Source organism: Zingiber officinale, chromosome 7A (genome assembly GCF_018446385.1).
Source record: "Zingiber officinale cultivar Zhangliang chromosome 7A, Zo_v1.1, whole genome shotgun sequence".
Classification (NCBI taxonomy): Eukaryota; Viridiplantae; Streptophyta; class Magnoliopsida; order Zingiberales; family Zingiberaceae; genus Zingiber; species Zingiber officinale.
The window spans coordinates 52,992,245-53,014,568 of NC_055998.1; positions in this window are offsets into that span (position 1 = coordinate 52,992,245).

Here is a 22,324-nt window from a genome sequence, read left to right on the forward strand (position 1 = left end):
TTCAGCATGTCTTGTTCTTTTATTAGTAGATGAGCATGAGTAGTCTTCAGTAAGTAATCAGTTAGATCATGTTATAGATAAATGTACATGCATATCGAGATTTTGTGAGTTAGATAGCGCTTACTAAGCATTTTTCTTATAATTTGCATTTCCTCTTACTGCATATACAGGAAAAGAAAAGTGTTAGCAAAGGAAGGCGACAAGGAGGTGCGGATGGATGTGTGATGCTAGGACTATAGAGAGACCTGGGAAGTTTTGAGTTTTCATGTTTAGTGGATAGAAATAGTTGAGTTATACCTTATGGGTTATGTCTTTTTAGATTGTATTTTCATTCCGCATTGTTAGTTTGGTTATTTTCCACTGTTGGAGTTTTATTCATTTATTATTGCTAGAATAGTTAATTTTTTTTAGTTATTGTGTCTTATAAACTGCGTGGTTGTTTGATAAATGTTCCAGCCACCTGTGGCTGTGTATATTATGTTATGTATTAATGATTATGGCCACCAGTACAGGGGAGACTCTGTCAAAATTTTTCGGTAGGGATTCCTCGTGGTTTTTAATTATACCGGTTAAGTAGAGTTAGTAGTTAAGTAACGGTCACTCTTAGAGAGTAATAGAGTATTAAGAAGGGTGGTCATTACAGATCTAGTCACGATCTCAATTTATATTTTTGAAATGGACCTAAATTAAACCTGCACCTGACGTCCCCAAATGAAACTCATCCTCACTAGATCACTCTCCTCCAATGCTTACCTTACTTACAAATTACAAATTTCCTTGATGTTAGGTTCCTTGACCCACCAGGACTTCTTACCAGATCTCAACCAATCTGGACTTCAGCTAGTTGTTAACCCAACTAGACTTCCTTCTACCAAATCTCAACCAATCTGGACTTCATTCTATCTATCAACTTAGTTGGACTTTAGCCTGGTGTTTGGTTCCGCTGGACCCATCAAGTTCATCAACCCTGCGCAGTCAGTAATAAGGTTAGATCTGTAAGTATCCCATAGTAGTTTTGGTATGATCAATCAAGTCAAGTCAGGTCCTATTGTATTTAATCCTTGTATCTAAGTGTGCAGGAACTTAGGGGACAAGAAGCTGAGTGAAAGAGGTAGCTAGCGAGAAGGATGACACAGAAAAGAGTCAACAGGCTCAGTGCTTTTGAGGGAAGAGGTGCTGTGGAAGAGTATGTTGGAGGATGAGAAGAAAGTGTGTGTCGTTTCTGAGGGACAAGAAGCCAGAGAAGAAGATTGCTTGAGGAGAAAATCGAAAGATGGGTTCGGATGAGCCTAATCCTGGATGACCGAGATCACCTAAGTGACTGGAGAAAGCATCGGATAGTCAGCACAACACTGACTAATTCGGACTCTTAGACTAGCTGGTTTGGGTGCCTGAACAAGATGGTTTGGGCTCCTGGACTACCAAGGTACCTGAAGGGTGACTCATTGTTGTGAATCAACTTTTGGGTCCATGTTAGCAACGATCCGGGCGCCCAAAGTGGGTTCGGGCACCCGGAGCGAATCTAGGCACCTGGAGATAGATAAAACCTTATCACTTGGTTGTTGCATAGCTGTTGCATGGAGATAGAGTTTTACCATGCTGGTGGCACCCAGAGAGGGTTCTAGTGCCCAGATCATGCCACGTCAGCAAACAGTCAGATTTGACCAACAAGCTATAATAGAGCCCTGGTTATAGTGGTTTCGAACAACACACTTCTATACTTCGAATTCTATTCTACTTTCTATTTTCAAGCTTTATTTTTGGTAAGAGTCTTCTTCGCCTCCGACATTTTGTTCAAGAAGGAGATCTTCATAGTAAGTCTACTGTCCTTAGAGTAGTAATCTGTTGATTGCAAACCAAGTAAATTTATGTGTCTCGTACTCTTCTTATTTCAATTATCTTTTTGTTAAGTGTGTAATTGTTTAAAGACCAGTAGTTTGAGAAAGGTATACTATTTTTTGTGCAGGGCAATTCAACCCCCTCTTGCCAGCAGCACGAGACCTATAAAATCAACAACACATCTAATTTTATCCACTTGTCATTCATCAAAACTCAAGTTTGATCATTGGTGCCAATTGCACCAACAATCTTTCCCTTTTTGATGTAATGACAACGTGCATTAAAGTTAGAAAAAAAATATATGCAAAAACATATATAGTATTAAAAATAACTTTTAAGAGAAATCTTAGTTAAAATAAGTACTTTATTCTCTTAATTAGTTTACAGTTTAGTTGATTTTCATTGGTTTTTCTTACTTAAACCCTAACCCTCCTCCTTTGACATTCATCAAAAAAAAAAAATATTCATATAAGTATACCAAAGTATGGAATACACAAGCAAGCATATAAAGTTTTCAGTGTAAGCATGAAAACTTGTAGGTTTAATGTAGGGAGGAGAAAAAGATATGAAAAAGTTTTCAAAGTAATTTGTAAGAAATTTTTAAAAACTTTAAAATATTTTTAAAAATTTAAAAATTTAATTTTGTAAAAGAAAAACATTTTTCAAAGCTATATTTTGTAAAGCATTGCCAAAGAATTTCCAAAAAGCATTTTTCAAAAATGTTTTTTAAAGTAAGTTTATTAAAACAATTTATATAATATTTTTTAAAACATTTTAAATAATGACTTTGCAAAATATTTTCAAATAAAATAATGACTTTATTTTCAAAATTTTTGCAAATGGTTTTCAAATGTTTGAAATTATATTTTTCGAAAACAAAACATTTTGTAAGGATAAACTTTATAAGAATTTTGCAAGCTAATTTTTAAGACAAATTTTGAAATATTTTTTAAAAGTAATTTTCAAATAGAATAAATTTTTAAAATATTTTAAAAATAATTTTCAAAGTAATTTTTAACATAATTTTCAAAGTAATAAAGTAATTTTTAAAATATTTTTGTAAAAGATTTTCAAAGAGACTACCAAAAAGTTTTTAAAGTACTCTACAAAACACTTTTCTTCTCAATTTTCAAAACAGACATTTGAAAAAATATAAGTGTATTTTTGAAAGGATTTTTTGAAGGTAAATTGTTCAAAGCAAATTTTGAAAATAATTTTTCAAGCCATTGAAGTAAATTAATTTTGGAAATATTTTCAAAATATTATTTCAAAGGTGAAAATATTTTACAAGGATTTTTCAAAGAAATTTTGAATTATCTCTTACTTTTCAAAACATTTTTCAAACAAGAAAAACAAATTTTAAGTAAGTCTCAAGATATTCCATTAGTTTGCAAAAAGTGGCAAAAAAAGGAAATTTTTTGAAATATGACACTTTTGAAAGCAGTTTTCAAATATCCTCCCTCTAAACATGATATTACTTCAAAATTATTCATCTAAAAAGTGTCCTTAAATGTCTCACTTTTAGTTAGTAACTAACTATCAGAAAATAGCAGTATTCACCTGGTTAGTCAAGTTAAGTACTAATGTCTAGTTAGAAATTTACTGAAAAAGAACTACTTAACTTGATCAGTGTATTGTTGTATTTTTTGTCCGGACTTATGTTGATGCATTAATATAAGTGTTACGAAGCTACAAATGCATTACTATGTCATCAGTAATAAAATATTGATCTCACAAGGACTATTGATTAAGCACTAGTTGACTTTGCATAGCGAATTCCCTAGACAAATGAAAGGTTGGTTGGAAAAGAGAGAGTGAGAGAAAGATTAAGGAGAAGGAGAGAGAGAAAGAATAAGAGATGATCTTGGAAGGGGATGGATGATAGATACTAGGATTTTAATTTTGTTACGTTGCTAGTTAATGTCCCTATGCATTGTTCATCTACCTAACTCCATACTTACATTTGTGTCGGGATTCTAACTAAAGTCTAGCGCAACCCCCGCTAGGTTGCACCGAAGAGTCTACCCAAATTCCAACGCCATTAAGTAGAGAGGTAACCAAGGAAGTCTGATTAAGAGGAAATCTCTATCATTAGGACTCCCTAGTCATACATTTCTAGATTGCACAGTTACTTCCTAACGGTAGCATTGAGTATCCACTTCAATTAGAATGCCCTAAAAAGAATTAGTCCCTATATTTGTTGGACCCCATGGTTATTTTGATGTGATCAACCAAATTAGGTTGGGTCTTGTTTTGTTTTAATCTCTGTGTCTAATTGTGTAGGAGCTTAGGAACACAGGAAGTCGAGCGGAAGACGCAGCTGCCGAGAAGGACAGCACGGGAAGGGAGCCAACGGGCTTGGTGCGTTTGAGGGATGAAAGAGCTGCGGAAGAGTACACCGGTGGATGAGAAGAATGTACACAATGTTCGAGGGATGAGAAGTCGGAGCGGAAGCCTACTCGAGGAGAATGTCATAAATTGGGTTCAGGTGAGCCCTATTTTGGTTGGCCACAATCACCCAGGTGATTGGAGCTTCGGAAGAAGAAAATGAGTGAAAAGAAGCTGGAGCTATTTATATGTTGCAGCATTGATGGTGCCCTCCATGGCATTGAGGGCACCCTCCATGGTGTTGAGGGCGCCCTGAAATCAGTCAAAGTGATCGTTTCATATTTGGATAAAACTATATCCAAATGCCATGCTAGAGGTGCATCCATGCTTATAGGAGGCGCCCTCGAGCCGAAGATAGAGTTTCTAGGCCCTATAAATAGGGCCCTGGATCTAGGGAATTAATCATCAACTCTTGTACTAACTTCCTAGCAACTACTTAAGCTTTTATTGTGTAAAAGGCTTCTCCACCTTTAGAGAAGGAGATTCTGACTAAGCTTTTCAACCACCTTGGATTAACAATCACCTAGGTTGTAACCAAGTAAATCCTTGAGTTTCTTCTTTAATTCTGTTCTTTTATTTTTATTTATTATTGTTGCACCTTAAGAGTTGAAAGAACGAGGAGGGTATTTTTTTTGTTTCAGGCAATTCACCCCTCCCCTCTTGTCGGCCCGCTACACCAATAATTGGTATCAGAGCCCAACAGCCACAGAAGGACTAACAGCCATCTGAAGTAACAAAGATCAAGACGATGGCCGGTGCAAGCATTCACCCCCCAAAATTCAGCGGAGACTTTGCTACATGGAAACACCGAATTGAGGTATTTTTTAAAACAAATTTTGATATTCTATTAAGAATGAAATACAGTTTTGTAGCACCTATGGATCAGAAAGGAGCAGAGAAAGAAGAATATTAGTGGACGAAGAAAGAGCAAGCCGATTTCATGGCGAACGGGAAAGCAGAATTCCATCTGATCAGCATCCTTCCACCCCAGGAGGTCAACCGAATCGGCAGATACATTTCTGCCAAAGATCTCTAGGAGAAGTTCCTGGAGCTCAACAAAGGTACTTCAGAAGCGAAGTTAGTAAGGCGGGACATCCTCTGAACTCAGCTAACAAATCTCCAAATGAACAATGAAGAAAAGGTTGTGCAACTCCAAGCACGAATCAAGGAGATGATAACTCAGCTAAACAATCTCAAAGAAATGGTAACAAATCGAGATTCGATCTGGTATGCGCTCAACGCCTTCCTAAGAACTTCAGAATGGGCGTTCTTAGTAGATGCATACTATATCTCTAAAGACTTTGAGGTAAGTACGCTAGAAAATCTATTTTTTTACCTTCGAACTTCACGAATCTCGAACTACAGATTCAAAAGACATAGAAAAGACAAACCTCAATGTTGCCCTAAAGATAAGGATGGAAGATCAAGAGTCCGAGACATCCATCGATGAAGACGAAACGACTCTATTGGTAAAAAGGTTCAATAAATTTATTAAGTCTAATAAGTTTAAATCATAGTCAAGAAGGCAGCATCAAAACAAAAGAACTGTTCGATGCTACAACTGCAACAAAGAAGGGCACATCAAGGATGACTGCCCAAAATTGAAGGAAAAGGACAAGCACAAAAATCCAACTTCCTCCAAATACAAGACCATGAAGACCACTTGGGATGATTCTTCATCCTCTGATTCCGAGGTAGCAGCCTTCTCGGGACTAGCGCTAATGGCTAACCATCAAGAAGAAGATGAGACCAGCTCAGAGATGAGCATAGATGAAGGGGGAGGATCAGAAGAAGAAAGTTGCGATGAAGGAGGAGCATCAGAAATTGAGGTAAGTGAGGTACGTGCTATAACCCCCAAACAGTCTTTTCGTTTTATCAAAGTCCTTACAAGAAACTTAGTGAAATCAGAAAAATAGATTACTAAGTTAAACAAAATATTAGATAACCTGAAATTAGAGAATGAAAAATTAAAATTACAAATTAAAAATTTGAAATCAGATACATGTTGTCAAAAACCAAACAATTTTCAAAAGTCAAAACTTAAGAGTTATGGAAAATTAAGCTGGTACATTAAAAAACATCAAGGACAAACTTAGAAGAATATCTAAAGGATATGTACCCCACAGATATCTAACTAACCCAGTAGGAAGGAACCTCTTTTGGGTTCCAAAATAATATCTAGATTAAACCCTCTGTTAATCAAGACTTTCAGAAGAAATTAAATGTTTAAATTCCTTAAAATACTTTGTCTAGAAGTGGTTGATGATCCAATAACCAAAAAGGCCTAGTGCCTCACCACAGCCTGGAAGTCGATTATCGAATTAAATGTTTAATATAATTGACAAACTGATAAGCAATTAAGATAATATTTTTTAATTATTGTCAACTATTTAAACGTTTCAAATTCTTTTTTGAAATTTCTAACTTGGAAATTGTTTCAAATTTTGTTTAACTTGAAAATTTAAAAATTTATAACTTGAAAATTTTTATTCAGAATTTTTAAAAAGTTGTACATTGATTTTTTTTTATGTGATCAAAGGGGGAGAAATAGGTACAAGTTTATGGGGAGAAAATTATTATAACTTTGAAGAATATTTTTATTTTAGCTTAAAAAAATTTTAATTTAAATGTTAGAATTTCTTTTATTGCAATTTTTATGCTTAAATTATTAGTATGGTAATTTCTTTAAATTATTACTTGTTTGTTTTACCCTAACTTGAACTTGGGTTGATGCACATCAAAAAGGGGGAGATTGTTGAACCCCGTGATTATTTTGATGTGATCAAGCAAGTTATGTTTGGTCCTGTTTTGTTTAAATCCCTGTGTTTAAGTGTATAGGAGCTTAGGAATGCAGGAAGTCGAGCGGAAGATATAGCTAGCGAGAAGGACGGCACGGGAAGGGAGCCAACGGGCTCGGTGCGTCCAAGAGACAAAAGAGCTTCAGAAGAGTACACCGGTTGACGAGAAGAACATACACAATGTTCGAGGGATGAGAAGCCAGAGTGGAAGCCTGCTCGAGGAGAAGGTCAAAAATTGGGTTCGAGTGAGCCCTATTTCGGTTGGCTGCAATCACCCAAGCGATCGGAGCTTCGAAAGAAGAAAAGGAGTGAAATGAAGCTAGAGTTATTTATACGCTGCAGCATTGAGGGCGCCCTCCACATTGAGGGTGTCCTCCATGGTGTTGAGGGCACCCTCAAACCAGTTAAAGTGACCATTTCGTATTTGAATAAAACTTTATCCAAATGCCACACTGGAGGTGGCCTCTATGCTTATGGGAGGCACCCTCAAGCCGAAGATAGAGTTTCCAGGCCCTATAAAAAGGGCCCTAGAGCTATGAAATTAATCATCAACTCTTGTACTAACTTTCTAGTAACTACTTAAGCTTTTATTATGTAAAAGGCTTCTACGCCTTCAGAGAAAGATATTCTGACTGAGCTTTTCAACCGCCATAGATTAACAACCACCTAAGTTATAACCAAGTCAATCCCTGAGTTTCTTCTTTAATTATGTTCTTTTATTTTTTTTATTATTGTTGCACCTTAAGAGTTGAAAGAACGAGAAGGGTATTTTTTATTTCAGGCAATTCACCTCTCCCCTCTTGTCGGTCCGCTGCACCAACAATGTTAAGATCTTTTGACACTAGAAATTGGGTAGGTATCTATGCCCTCTATCACTAATGATATAATATATCCGGTTGAATGGGTATCCTTTGTCACTAAGGATCCCCTATTATCCAGTCTAGTAGCAACCTTAACATAGAGACAAAGCTCTCACGTCTACATGTTTACACCATTCACACATTTTATCAAACATATAAAAGGAATAATACATAAAAACAAGTAGTAAGCACACCATTGCATAGGAAAATGTCCAAATACAAGTTCATACATCAACATCACAACATAACTACTCTCTACATCCTAGATTTATAGATTTATTCCATTACAAGGGAGATACAACCAAGAGACAATAAATATAGCATCTATAACTCAAAACATGGATTAAGAGAGAAGAGAATGCTTATCATTGAAGTGTGGCATCCTTGGAGGCATTCCCTTGCTCCGGAGGTGGATGGATCGGTGAAAATCAGCGAGGATGAAGCTTCTAGGGTTCCCCCAAGTGGGAGAACCCTTCTCCAAGAAATGGGGGTGAACCTCAAGCCATAGATGAGCGAAAAGGGGAGAAACCCCCCTTTTATATAGTGCTAGACACGGGCCTGGCACATCCCATGCCATGTCTGTGTGAAACCACACGGTCACAGTTTTGTCCGTGGCACGACCGTGTGAAACCACACGGTCATAGTCAAGTTCGATGGCATGACCGTGTGGATTCCACACAACATAACTGTTAGGATGTATACTAAAAGCCTAGCTTTTGGTATAAATATTTATCTAGAAATAAGAATCACATTGGTCAAATGTCTACATTTATGATAAATGTAGTTGTTCAATTAATTTATATTGTAGATAATATGGTGTGTGGTGTCACATACAGAGGATCATGTTATCATTACCTTATAAATTATAAACAGTAGCTCACGACCAAGATAGAAAGGAATAAACCATTGGAAGGTCATAGTGTAATTAGGTATTAGTTTATCTTAACTATATAATTACACTAGTACACTTAGAGTGTATTGAGTAGGACCATTAGAGGTCGTTTCTTTTATACTGACTTTATAAAGGAACAAAGACCTCAGTTATTATGGAAGTGTGTGCTCTTAATCCTAATATTATAACAAGCACATATATTTGATATTTATTTCTTTAATTTATCAATGGGTGAGATTTAGTTCGATAAATCAATAAGCCCGATAAGTTGGGAAATGATATCACTTATAGTGTGTGTTGTTGATTATAGAAGAAAACTGTGTCCTAGTAATCTAGGTTGAGAATGTCCCCAAGAGGAGCTCATAAGGATTGTCATGTTAAACCCTGCAGGTGGACTTAGTCTGACATGACAATAAGGTTGAGTGGTACTACTCTTGGACTAAGATATTAATTAAATGAGTTGTCAGTAACTCACTTAATTATTGGACATTCGACATCTTAAACACAGGGAGACTAATACACTCATAATAAGAAGGAGCCCAAAAATGTAATTTGGGATTGGTGCGGTAGTTCAATAATAGTTCTCTAGTGGAATGAATTATTATTGATAAAATAAAGTTGTGTGTTCAGGGTGAACATGGGATGCTTAATTTTATCGGGAGACCAAAATCAATTTCTCCTCTCGGTCCCTATCGTAGCCTCTTAATTATATAGTACTATACCCACCTATACCCACCTTCTTACCCATCCTATAGGGGTCGGCCAAGCTAGCTTGGAGACCAAGCTAGGGTCGGCCATGGGTAGGTTCATGGGTGAATTCATGTGGCCGGCCCTAGCTTGAACTCAAGCTTAGGTGGCCGACCCTATTAAAATAAAAAGGAATTTTAATTTTAAAAATTTTTCTTATGTGGATAACATGATTTAAAAGAGAGTTTAAAAATTTAAATCTTCCCTTTTATAAGATTCTACAAAAGATTAAGAGAAGAGCTAAATCTCTTTCCTTATTTGTAGATTAAAATGTTGATTTTAATTTTGGTAAAAACTTTCCTTTTAATCATGTTCATGATTTAAAAGAAAGTTTAAAAATTAAAAAAAAAAATCTCTTTTATTAGTTTCTACAAAAGATTAAGAAAAGATTTAATATCTTTCCTTATTTGTAGATTGAAAGGAGATTTTAATTTTTAGAGATAACTTTTCTATTTAGAAATTATCCACATGTTTAAAAGAAAGATTTTAATTTATAAAATTTCCTTTTTATTAACCAATCATGAAGGGATAAAAATTATTGGAGAAATGATTCAAAATTTATAAAATTTCTTTTCTATAAAATTTCCTTTTTATTTTTGTGATTCTTAGGATTTAAAATGTTTGTCAATCCCCTAGTTGTTATACTATAGAATAGACTTAGTAGTCCTAATTATAATGATTGGAAATAGGACTTGGACATTTAAGGTAGACTGTCTTTTTAGAACTAAGAACAATATAGGTGTATTTTATTCATTAGTTGTAACATGTTTAGTGGAGTTATCTACCGGTACCTGGCGTGTACATACAGGAACCACTGATCATGTCTGCAATTTATTGCAGGGTTCCAGGAAACCCGACAACTATATAAAAAGGAAAACACCACCTACATGGGCACTACTGCAAAAGTAGTAGTTGTTGCAGTGGGAGATATTTATCCTTTGATAGAAATAAAATATGGATTTTCAGAAATTGTCTTTACGTACTAAGTTTAGAAAGAACCTGATTTTGGTTTCTAAACTATTAAAGAATAGATATTCTGTCTATTTTGATAACAAATTTGTTATCAAGAAAAATAGGAAAGTTATCTGTTCTAGTACGTTGGTTAACAATTTATAATCCAATAACTCCCACGATGCAATAAATGGAAATTAATAACACATTTTCTAAATAAGAGAAAGTAACCTTCGAAAATGAACCAATCATATTTTTGGCATCTAAGGCTAGGTTATATTAACTTAAGTATGATTCAAAGGATAACCAATGAACTCTTGGGTTAATTGGTAGTGGAAATCTTTCCAACCTGCAAATCTTACTTGGAAGGAAAAATAACCAAGAAGTTTTTAAGTCTAAGGGGTATGGAGCCAAAGATATGTTGGAGTTGATTCATTCTGATTTGTGTGGTCCTATGACTATCCAGACAAGAGGTAGTGTCGAATATTTCGTCTATTTTATAGACAACTATTCAAGACACAGATAGATTTACTTGATACACCGCAAGTCTAAGTGCTTTGATTAGTTCAAAGAGTACGAGGCTGATGCAGAGAAATGTCAAAGTAAAAATATCGAGACACTACGGTGAGATCGTAGTAGTAAATACCTCTTGGGAGAATTTAGGAGTCGCTTATCAGAAGTAGGGATTTAATCCCAACTAACTGCACTTGATACATCACAACAGAATGGTGTAGTAAAAAGAAGGTATAAGGCTCTTATGGAATAATTAGATCGATGATGAGTTATTTAGAAAATTACCAAATTCGTTTTAAGGATATACAATGGAAACGAAAGTGAACATAGTACCTTTTAATTCAGAACTCTCTACTCCCATAGAATTGCAGAATGGGCGTAAGCCTAATCTGAAGCATATTCGGATTTGGGTGGTCTAGCACGTGAGAGACACTGAAAAATTGGACATGAGTTCACTTGTTTGTGAGTTATCCTAGAAAAACGAAAAGAGGTTTGTAGTTCTTAAAATCGGAAGGTCATTGTTGGTACCAATGCTCGATTTTAGAAAAGGACTATACTATAAACCACAAGCCCATGAGTAAAAATTATTCTTAAGGAAATTAAAGGACACGTCTAACCTAGTACCAACTGTACAAGATGAAATATCACAAGAAATTGCAACACGTATCACAAATGATACACAATTACAGAAAGTACCTCGTCGTAGTGGGAGGGTTGTTTGGCAACCTAAAAAGATTCATGTTTTGGGAGAGTCTTTAGACTCGATCCCTGGAGGACATGAACCTAATCTCTGGATATATGACGAAGCACTCCAAGATAAAAATGCAGCATCTTTGCAAAGAATACAGAATTAGAATATATGTATTCTAATAGATTCTGGGAGCTTATAGAATCACCAAATAAGTGTAAAAGCCATTGGGTGAAAATAAGTCTACAATAGAAAAAAGGGATAGATGGGAAAGTGGAAATTTTCAAAGCAAGACTTGTTAAAAAAGGGAAACCTTTTATCGGTAGCCATGCTTAAGTCTATCCAGATTCTTTTATCTATTGCTGCTCATATAGACTATGAGATTAGGCAATTGGATGTCAAGACAGCTTTCCTTTATGGAAGTCTTGAAGAATGCATCCATATAAAGCAACCAGAGGGATTCATTGCAAAGGGCAAAAGAGCATTTTGTTTGTAAGCTCAATCAGTCTATGGACTGAAGCAAGCTTCAAGGTCTTGGAACATCCGGTTGTAATCCAGTTTTATGGATTTAGTTACCTGATAAGTCTTGTGTATTCATGAAGTGTGATGGAAACGTAGTGGTATTTCTTGTACCATACGTAGATTACATTTTTTTGATAGTTGGAAACAATATCAAGGTGTTATCGGAAGTAAGGGTATGGTTGTCCAAGTAATTCATTATAAAGAACTTAGGAAAATGAGCACATATTCTTGGGAACAAGGTTCGCAAGAAAAGAATGTTGTGCTTATCCCAAGCTCATTTTAGCATGCAAAACTCCAAGAAAGGTTTTTCTACCTTTTAAGCATGGAGTGTCTTTATCTAAAGAGATGTTTTTGATGACATCAAAGGAGATTGAGGACATGTAGGCAGTTCTTTATGCTTCGGCAGTTGGACAGCCTAATGTATGCTATGCACGAGATCGGATATCTATTTTGCCTAGTGCGTAGTTAAGCAGATATCAAAATAACCCTGGACAAGGACATTGGATTGCAGTAAAGCATATATTGAAGTACCTTAAAGGCACTTGAGATTATATGCTAGTTTATAAGGCAGATAATTTGGTCCCTGTGGGTTGCACAGATTTTGACTTCCAATCAAATAGGGACAATAGTAAGTTGACCTTGGGGTTTTGTGTTTACTTTAGGAGGTGAAGTCATAACTATGAAAGAGTGATAAGCAAAGGTACTTTTTCGGACTGTACCATAAGAAGCTAAGTAAATGGCAGCCTATGAGGCAGTCATAGAAGCTGTATGGCTCAGATGCTTCATGATGGACTTAGAAATGAGGTTTTTCGGACTATACATGTTTTCTGGTTTGCCCAAAATTATTACAATTTATTGTAATAATAATGGTGTAGTAGCAAACTCGAAGAAACCATAAGACCATAAGGCAAGTAAACATAATAGAGCGCAAGAACCACCCAATACGAGAAATCGTATAATGAGGAGAAGTTGTTGCCACCTAGATTGCATCAGGTGATGACCTATAGATCCTTTCACTAAGGTCCTTAAGGCAAGAGCTTTTGATGGGCATGTTGAAGGGTTGGGAATCAGATGTATGGCAGCATTTATGGCAGCATAGTCTTTTAGTATAAATGGGAGATTGTTGGAGTGTATACTAAAAGCCAAGCTTTTGTATATACATTTATAAGAATCACATTGGTCAAGTGTCTACATTTATATATACCAAATATAGATGTTCAATTAATTTATATTGTAGATAACATGGTGTGTGGTGTCACACACAGAGGATTATGTTATCAGTACCTTATAAATTATAAACATTAGCTCACGACCAAGATGGAAAGGAACAAACCATTGGAAGGTCGTAGTGTAATTAGGTATTAGTTTATCTTAACTATATAATTACACTAGTACACTTAGAGTGTATTGAGTAGGACCATTAGAGGTCGTTTCTTTTATACTGACTTTATAAAGGAACAAAGACCTCAGTTATCATGGAAGTGTGGGCTCTTAATCCTAATATAATAACAAGCACATATATTTGATATTTATTTCTTTAATTTATCAATGGGTGAGATTTAGTTCGATAAATCAATAAGCCCGATAAGTTGGGAAATGATATCATTTATAGTGTGTGTTGTTGATTATAGAAGGAAACTGTATCCTAGTGATCTAGGTTGATAATGTCCCCAAGAAGAGGTCATAAGGATTGTCATGTAAACCCTGCAGGTGGAGTTAGTCCGACATGACAATAAGGTTGAGTGGTACTACTCTTGGACTAAGATATTAATTAAATGAGTTATTAGTAACTCACTTAATTAGTGGACATTCGACATCTTAAACACAGGAAGACTAACACGCTCATAATAAGAAGGAGCCCAAAAATGTAATTTGGGATTGGTGCGGTAGTTCAATAATAGTTCTTTAGTGGAATGAATTATTATTGATGAAATTAAGTTATGTGTTCGGGGCGAACACGGGATGCTTAATTTCATCGGGAGACCAAAACCAATTCCTCCTCTCTGTCCCTATCGTAGCCTCTTTTATATAGAGATTTATACCCACCACATACCCACCTTCTTACCCAACCAATAGGGGTTGGCCAAGCCAAGCTTGAAGCTCAAGCTTAGGGCCGGCCAAGCCTAAAGGTTGAGCCTTAAGGTGGTCGCCCAATAGCTTGGAGCCCAAGCTTAGGTGGCCTGCCACATCATATTAATAAAGGAGTTTTATTAAAATTATTTCTTATGTGGATATCATGGTTTTAAAAGAGAGCTTAAAATTTAAATTTTTCCTTTTATAGCTTTCTACAAAAGATTAAGAAAAGATTTGAAATCTTTCCTTATTTGTAGATTAAAAGGAGATTTTAATTTTGAGAAAACATTCCTTTTTAACCATGTTCATGATTTAAAAGAAAGTTTAAAAATTAAATATCTCTTTTGTAAGTTTCTATAAGAGATTAAGAAAAGATTTGATATCTTTCCTTATTTGTAGATCGAAAGAGATTTTAATTTTTTAGAGATAACTTTCTTTTTATCCACATGTTTAAAAGAAAGATTTTAATTTTACTAACCAATCATGAAGGGATAAAATTATTGAAGAAATTTTTATAAATTTTCGGAAGCAAATAAGGAAGTTTTAATTTGTGTTTAAAATTTTATTTGCTTGGAGATTTTTAGTGTGGACGGCCATATGAATTGAGAAAATAAAATTGATTTTTAATTAATTAAATTTTCTTTTTCATGGCAAAAGAATTAAGGAAGTTTTTATTAAAATTTCCTTATTTGACAAGACCAAGGATTATAAAAGAGGGGGTAGAGGTGCCTTCATGGTGGACGACTCTATTTCTTTTTCTCTCCCTCTCTTCCTTGGTGTGGCCGGCCAACATCTCTTTCTCTTTTCTCTTCTCTCCACTTTGTGGCCGAACCACATCTTTTTCTTGGAGTCCTTGTGGTGGCCGGATCTTGCTTGGAGAAGAAGGAGAGAAAAGGAGGCGATATTTCTAGCATCCCTTAGAGCTTGGTGGTGGCCGAACCTCTTCATCCTTGGAAGAGATTTTGGTGGCCGAAACCTAGAAGGAAGAAGAAGGTGCTTGGTGGTTCTCATCTCGAAAGATCGTTGCCCACACAACGTAAGAGGTTAGAAGAGGAATACGGTAGAAGATCAAGAGGTTATTTTGCTTACAAAGAAAGGTATAACTAGTAATTGTTTTCCGCATCATACTAGTTTTCTTTGTATAGTTATTTACGGAAATACCAAACACAAGAGGCATATTATTCTAGAGTTTTCGAAATAGTTTTTTTTTTGAGTTTGTGTTTTCTTCTTTTTCGAATTTGTGATTCGATTGTTCTTTTTGGTTAACCTAGAGTTATTTAAGGAAATAAATATTAGCTTTCCTTAAAAGGCTTTGCCTAGGCGGTGGTGGTTGCTCCCATATCCAAGAAGGCCATGTGCCTCGCCATGCAGTCCTAGAAGCTAATTTTGGAAATTAATATTTATGGAATTAATAACTTAGGTAGATTTGAATCAATAGTGTTAAGTTCCGCTTGCGATTCAAATCTAAACCATTGAGAATAGATAAGTTAAATTTGGAATCAATGATGTTAAGTTCAGTCTGCGATTCCTAATTTAACTTCTAAAGAACACAATAGGTTATTTATGGAAAGGTTCGACACTTGTACAAAAAAATTTTATACAGTGGAACCGGTATGATTTTCCTAGGACTAACCAAGGGGGAGAACCCTTCTCCAAGAAATGGGGGTGAACCTCAAGCCATAGATGAGTAAAAAGGGGAGAAACCCCCCTTTTATATAGTGCTAGACACAGGCCTGGCACATCCCATGCCATGTCTGTGTGAAACCACACGGTCACAGTTTGGTCCGTGGTACGACCGTGTGAAACCACACGGCCATAGTCTAGTTCGGTGGCATGACTGTGTGGATTCCACACAACATAACTACTCCCTACATCCTAGATCTAGAGATCTAATCCATTACAAGGGAGATATAACCAAGAGACGATAAATATAACATCTACAACTCAAAACATGGATTGAGAGAGAAGAGAATGCTCATCCTTGAAGCGTGGCATCCTTGGAAGCATTCCCTTGATCTGGAGGTGGATGGATTGGTTAAGATCGGCGAGGATGAAGCTTCTAGGGTTGTTCCAAGGGGGAGAACCCTTTCCCAAGGAATGGGGATGAACCCAAGCCAAAGATGAGTGAAAAGGGGGGAAACCCTTTATATAATGTTGGGCACAGGCCTGGCACAACCCTTGCCATGACCGTATGAAACCACACGACCATAGTCTGGTCCGGTGGCACAGTCGTGTCAAACCACACGACCATAGTCTAGTCCAGTGGCACAGCCGTGTGGATTCACATAGCCAAGGTCGGCTCCGACTCTGGAAAATCCACACGGCCATGTGGATCCACTTAGCTAGAATTTGCTTTACCCTTGGAAATCCACACGGTCGTGTGAATCTACACGGCTAGAGCTATCTTCTTCTCTGCTTCATTGCACGACCGTGTGGAATCCACATGGCCAGGGTCAAATCCTTCTCAGGTAAGTGGCATGGTCGTGTGGATTCCACACGGCCAAGCCCCTTTGTCTTCGTTTGTTCTCTAAATTGTTTATCAATGCTGTTTTCACTCCAAATAGCGTCATGTCAATAAGAAAACATATAAAGAGTAGATCTCCAATAAAAAAGTGAAAATATGGCATTACAATGAAATATAGTACAATAAACATATATTATGTTAATGAAATACAAGTATATGTGCATTAAAATATGCATAAAAATATATATAATCTAGCACATCAATAAACATTTGAAGTCTAAGCAAAAAGTCTACGTATCTCATGACATCCTAAGTTTTTGAATACACAATTAAAGTAGACCTAGTGTGTTTATGAGATACTCGTTACCTAGAACAATAGGATCATGTTTTCTATCAGTTTGATCTAGACTACGACCAAAATAAATTTTTAAATACTAAAAAGATGAGAATTTTTAGAAAATATAAGTAAAAATTAGCTTAGAATTTGAAAATTATTTAAATAAATATCCTCCCTCTTAACCTAAGGTCCTAATTTTCAAGAAAGATATACTTATTTGTAGATGTGTTAGATTAATAAGTTTAAAGAAATTAACTATTGAGATAATGACTCTTTTGTATTTATTACTATTATGAAATAAATTATTATTTAATTCTGAATTTGATTATTTCATTGGTATTAAAAATGTTATTTTGAATTAAACAATTATTAAATAATTAAGTTTTAATCAATTACTAACTAATTAAGTTATTACTTTTTGGATCATGTTATTAATTATGATAGAAAAGTAGGAGTAACTGATTATTGATTAATTAGACTTAATTATAATTTATTTTATTTTATTTTTATTTTGTTTAATTAAATTTATTTTAACTTAATTTTAATTTAATTTAACTTAGGTTAATTTTTAATTTGATTTTAAGTTTTAAGTTAATTTTAAATTTTAATTTGATTTTAATTTTTAAGTTAATTTTAAATTTGGGTTTAATTTTAAATTTTAAGCTTAAGTTTAAATTTTAAATTTAAATTTAATTTATTTTATTATAATTTATTTTATTTTAATTTAAATGTAATTTAATTTAAATGTAATTTAATTTAATTTAATTTCAATTTAATTTAATTTAATTTCAATTTAATTTAATTTAATTTAGTTTATTAAAATTTAATTTTAACTTAATTTAATTTAATTCTTATTCATCTCGCCTGATCTATATTTTCAATCAAGGGAATCCTATAATTTTGTGAGATAAGTTAAGTTGAATTTCAGAATTTAGTTTAACTTGTGTTATATTCAAGTTTATCTTTGGGTTTAACAAGCAAGGATTCTTTGGATAAACGTTTAGACTGTGGTGAGTCACCTAGACATCATTAGAGTAACCAAGTTTTTCAAATTTTTGAATGCCCACGAAACTTACTACAAAACTTTGGTCTAACCAGCTAGGATTAGTAAGGGGTAGCTTCAATTAGTTCCACTAAGGTAAATGTATTAAGTCAAAGTCATATCTTTCTAGACATGTATAGACAGAGCTTCCCTAACCTATTATCATCCAAAACTTCTCCAGTACTGTTTGTCAAGTTAAATTTTATCTTTAATTGTTCTAGTCCTAATTACTCAACCGAGTAAGCTATTATTTTGGAGGTGCCAACTAATTTAGAGCCTCCCCCTGAATCATAGATTCTTCTTTTAAGTTTTAGATTTGTGTCAATTTATTTTATAGTTATAATAAACTTGATTATAGTTTGAGTTTAGATTAATTTAATAGTTATTTAATTTAAGTTTAGATTTATTTGATTTCATTTTATTTTTTAGGTTTGAATTTAGCTTAGAAGGTTTGAATTTAGCTTAAAAGGTTTAATTTTTGAGATTAAGGTTGCGTTATTTGATTTATTTTGATTTGGTTTTAGATAGTGTATTTTATTTTTAGATATGTATTATTGATTGAGTCCTACTTACTTGGTTAGACAAGCTTTTAAAATCCAAGCTTTGGGTTGTTTCTTGTTTTGACTTATAAGTGATATAAATATTTTATTTGTTGAGCTAAACTTAATTATATCCGAGCCCATATTTGTTGTACATAGATCATTATGATCCAACTATTATGTTGAGGTACTTGGATCTTGTTGTGAATTTTTCTAAAAGTTTTTTAATTCAATTACTTCATTTTTCAATTTGAAATTTTCCTCCTCAAGTTTTAGGACTTGAGATGGAATTCCAAATTGAACTGGTTTAGTTGTCGGATTTGTTTTAAGTTGTTCTTTTAGGTTTTGATTTTCTTTAATAAGTTGATTAATTTGAGTTTCTGATTTTCCTAACTTTTTGTTCAAACATGCAATGATTTTGAAAAAGCTGGCAGTTAGGTTAGAATTGACCTCATTGAGACCTTCAAAAACAAGTACAGACTCATGGCTTGACTCGTATTCTGACTTGTCATCTTCATCATCTTCACTTTCTAACTTCGATCTGTCATCATCACGAGGTAGTTCTGTTGCTTTGGTTCTTCAGTGTCTGATTCTTCGTAGGAAGATTCATCTTAAATTGCTTTTAATGTCTTCTTTCTTCTACTAGTCTTGGGTTTGTCTTCTTTCAGCTTTGAACACTCATGCTTGTAGTGTCCCTTTTTGTTGCACCTGTAATAGGTGACGCTTGATTTATTTAACTTGATCATCTTCTGAATATCTTTTTTGCTGAAGTCCTTCTTTCTTCTGGTAAGCATCCTACTTATCATGATTACCAGTTGTTCTTATTTATCTGAGTCTAGGTCAGACTTAGATTCTGGCTTAAATTTATTCTTATTCTTGACTTCTTTTGAGGAACTTGAAAGAAGTACAACACCTTTCTCGAACCTTTTGGAGTTAGTTTGCTCATGGGGTTCGAGTTCACAAAAGAGTTCATCTAATTTTAATTTAGATAAATTCTTTGAAACCTTGTAGGCATCAACTATAAATGCCCACAATTCGTTTTGAGAAAAGGAATTTAAGGCATACCTGATTATATCCCGATTTTTCATTTGGTGGTCAATTAAGTGAAGCTCGTTGAGGATGTCCTTGATCCTCACTTGTAGTTGGCTCGTTGTTTCTCCTTCTGGCATTTTAATGTTAAACAACTTATTTAGAAGTAGGTCTCATTTAGTTACCTTAGCATTATTGGTTCCTTCATGTAATTCGATGAGCTTATCCCATAGCTCCTTTGTGTTCTCGTGCCGGCTGACACAATTTAATTCTTCTTTCATGAGTCCACACTAGATAGTGTTCAATGCCTTTGAGTTGATCTAGGTCTTCTTCTTATCTTCTGGATTCCATCTTTCTAGGTCGAGGGGTATTCTAGTTTCTTCGTCTACTGGCGCTTTGTATCCTCGTCGGATGGTGAACTAGTGCTCAATGTTAGTTTTTAGGTAGACCTCTATTCTCTTCTTCTAATACAGAAAATCATTTCCATTGAAGAGGGGAGGGCGAGCGATGTTGTATCCTTCGAGTTGGGCCATTAAAGATGGAAGCTTGTACACAAAAAATAAACTAACAAAAAAATCCCAAGACCAAGTCTTGGATTAGTAGTGTGGAAGATGATAAGTATAAAAAGAAACTTGATTAGTGTTGCACCAATTCAGAGTATTTTGCAGCACGAATAGCTTGTCCAAAAAAGGTGATTGAACCAATTTGAACTAGGTCAAAAATCTTAAAACCGAACAAAAAAAAAGAAAGAAAACAAGAGACCCCCTCCCCCCTTTGCTTGATTGGTGGGTGCACAATTCAGAGCGTAATCTTGCTCTAATACCACTATTAGATCATAAAGACGCTAGAGGGAGGATGTATAGCATTCTTCACCTTTTCAAAAATTATGAATTAAGATAAATGCACTGGAAAAGAATAGAGAAGAAAATCAAACGCTAACACAGGTGATTTTACTTGGTTCGAAGTCCTTGACGACTCCTACTCTAAGGCCTGCACTCGCTGAATGCTTTCATTGGGCAATCACTATAATTACGAAGTAATTACAGAACTTAAGTACAATTACATGAGTTAAATTATACCGGCAATACAACTTTGAAAACTTGAGCGTAGGTTGTCGGTGCAACTTTTAGGTATCTCGAAGATATTTTTAGAGTAACACGCGAGTATGAAAGTTGTAAAGATTGATGTACTCAAGCTACTAGTCGAAGCCTCCTTTTATAATCCCGTCCGGGCGGCTGGAGCCCCTCTCTGGTGCTTGGATTGTGCTAACATAGCGAGCTCTCATCGAAACTTCATCCCAGAAGTTTATCCACCTCCGGGCACTCGGACCCCCTCCGGGTGCTTAGACTGCTGGCGTGGGTTGGCCAGTCATTACCCTCTAACACACTATGAAGATGAACTTTCCCTTATCCGAGCACCTAGAGCAACTTCGGGTACCCGGGTGCCTGGCCAAGCACCCTCCTAGGGCGCTCCCCATGCGAAGCTTACCCGAGCGCCTGGAGTAGCTCTGAGCGCTCGGACCATCGTTTTTTCAACTTTTTCTTTCCTGCAAGAAAGAGTTAGTGCTAGCAAACATAATATGTTTAACCTGCAAAACAATGTTAGCACAATAAGGTAGCAGTATTAATTAGATTCTATTTTCCCAAGACCAAGTTCTAGTCACGGTCTTAATTTAGGTTTCGAAAATATACCTAAATTGGGTCTGCGCCTAACATCCCCAAATGGGACTCTTCCTCACTGGATCACTCTCCTCTAGTGCTTACCTTACTTACTAATCGCAAACTTCCTTAATGTCATGTCTCTTGACCCACCAGGACTTTTTCCCAAATCTCAACCAATTTGGACTTCAGTCAATTGTCAACCCAACTAGACTTCCTTCTGCCAGATTTCAACTAATCTGGACTTCGTGTCAACTCTCAACTTAGCTAAACTTCAGCATGGTGTTTCAGTCCTCTAGACTCATCAAGTTTATCAACCCTGCGCATTCGGTAACAACGTTAAATCAACAATACATCTAATTTTAATTCATTTGTCATTTATCAAAACTCATGTTTGATCATTAGTGTCAACTGCACCGCGTACATATATATATATATATATATATATATATATATATATATATATATAAACCAAACTTAGCATAGGTGTATTAATTGAAAATAGCTATTGTATTCTTTATCAAAAATATTCCTTGAAGCAAATTTAGTGAGCAAGAAAAATAGGTTCGGAGAGGAGAAACCAAAGTTGGGAAATTAGTTTAACATTTTTCTATATTGTTGACTAAGAAGACTGATAAGAAGACAAATAGGTTATTATCATGTCTTATCTATTTAGAAAGAAACTAGTTATATTATATTCTTTAAACCTGTCTTGAAACAAAATTTTATCCAGTTTTATAAAAGGTCAGTCAAAGAAATTGCCGAGTGTAAAGAGGTCGAACAGGAGCGACGGTGTTTGGCTTGTTGACTGTAGGACTAGCATGGATGGGGAAGAGTAAAGAGGTGAAGGCAACAGTTCTATGGTCGGGAAAAGATGACGACTTTCCAGTTCATCGTTGGAGAAGTTGTGAGAGAATAATCATCTTGGATGACAAGAGACAACATGGTGTCATTTTTTAGGGGGGGAAATGATTTCTGTAATTG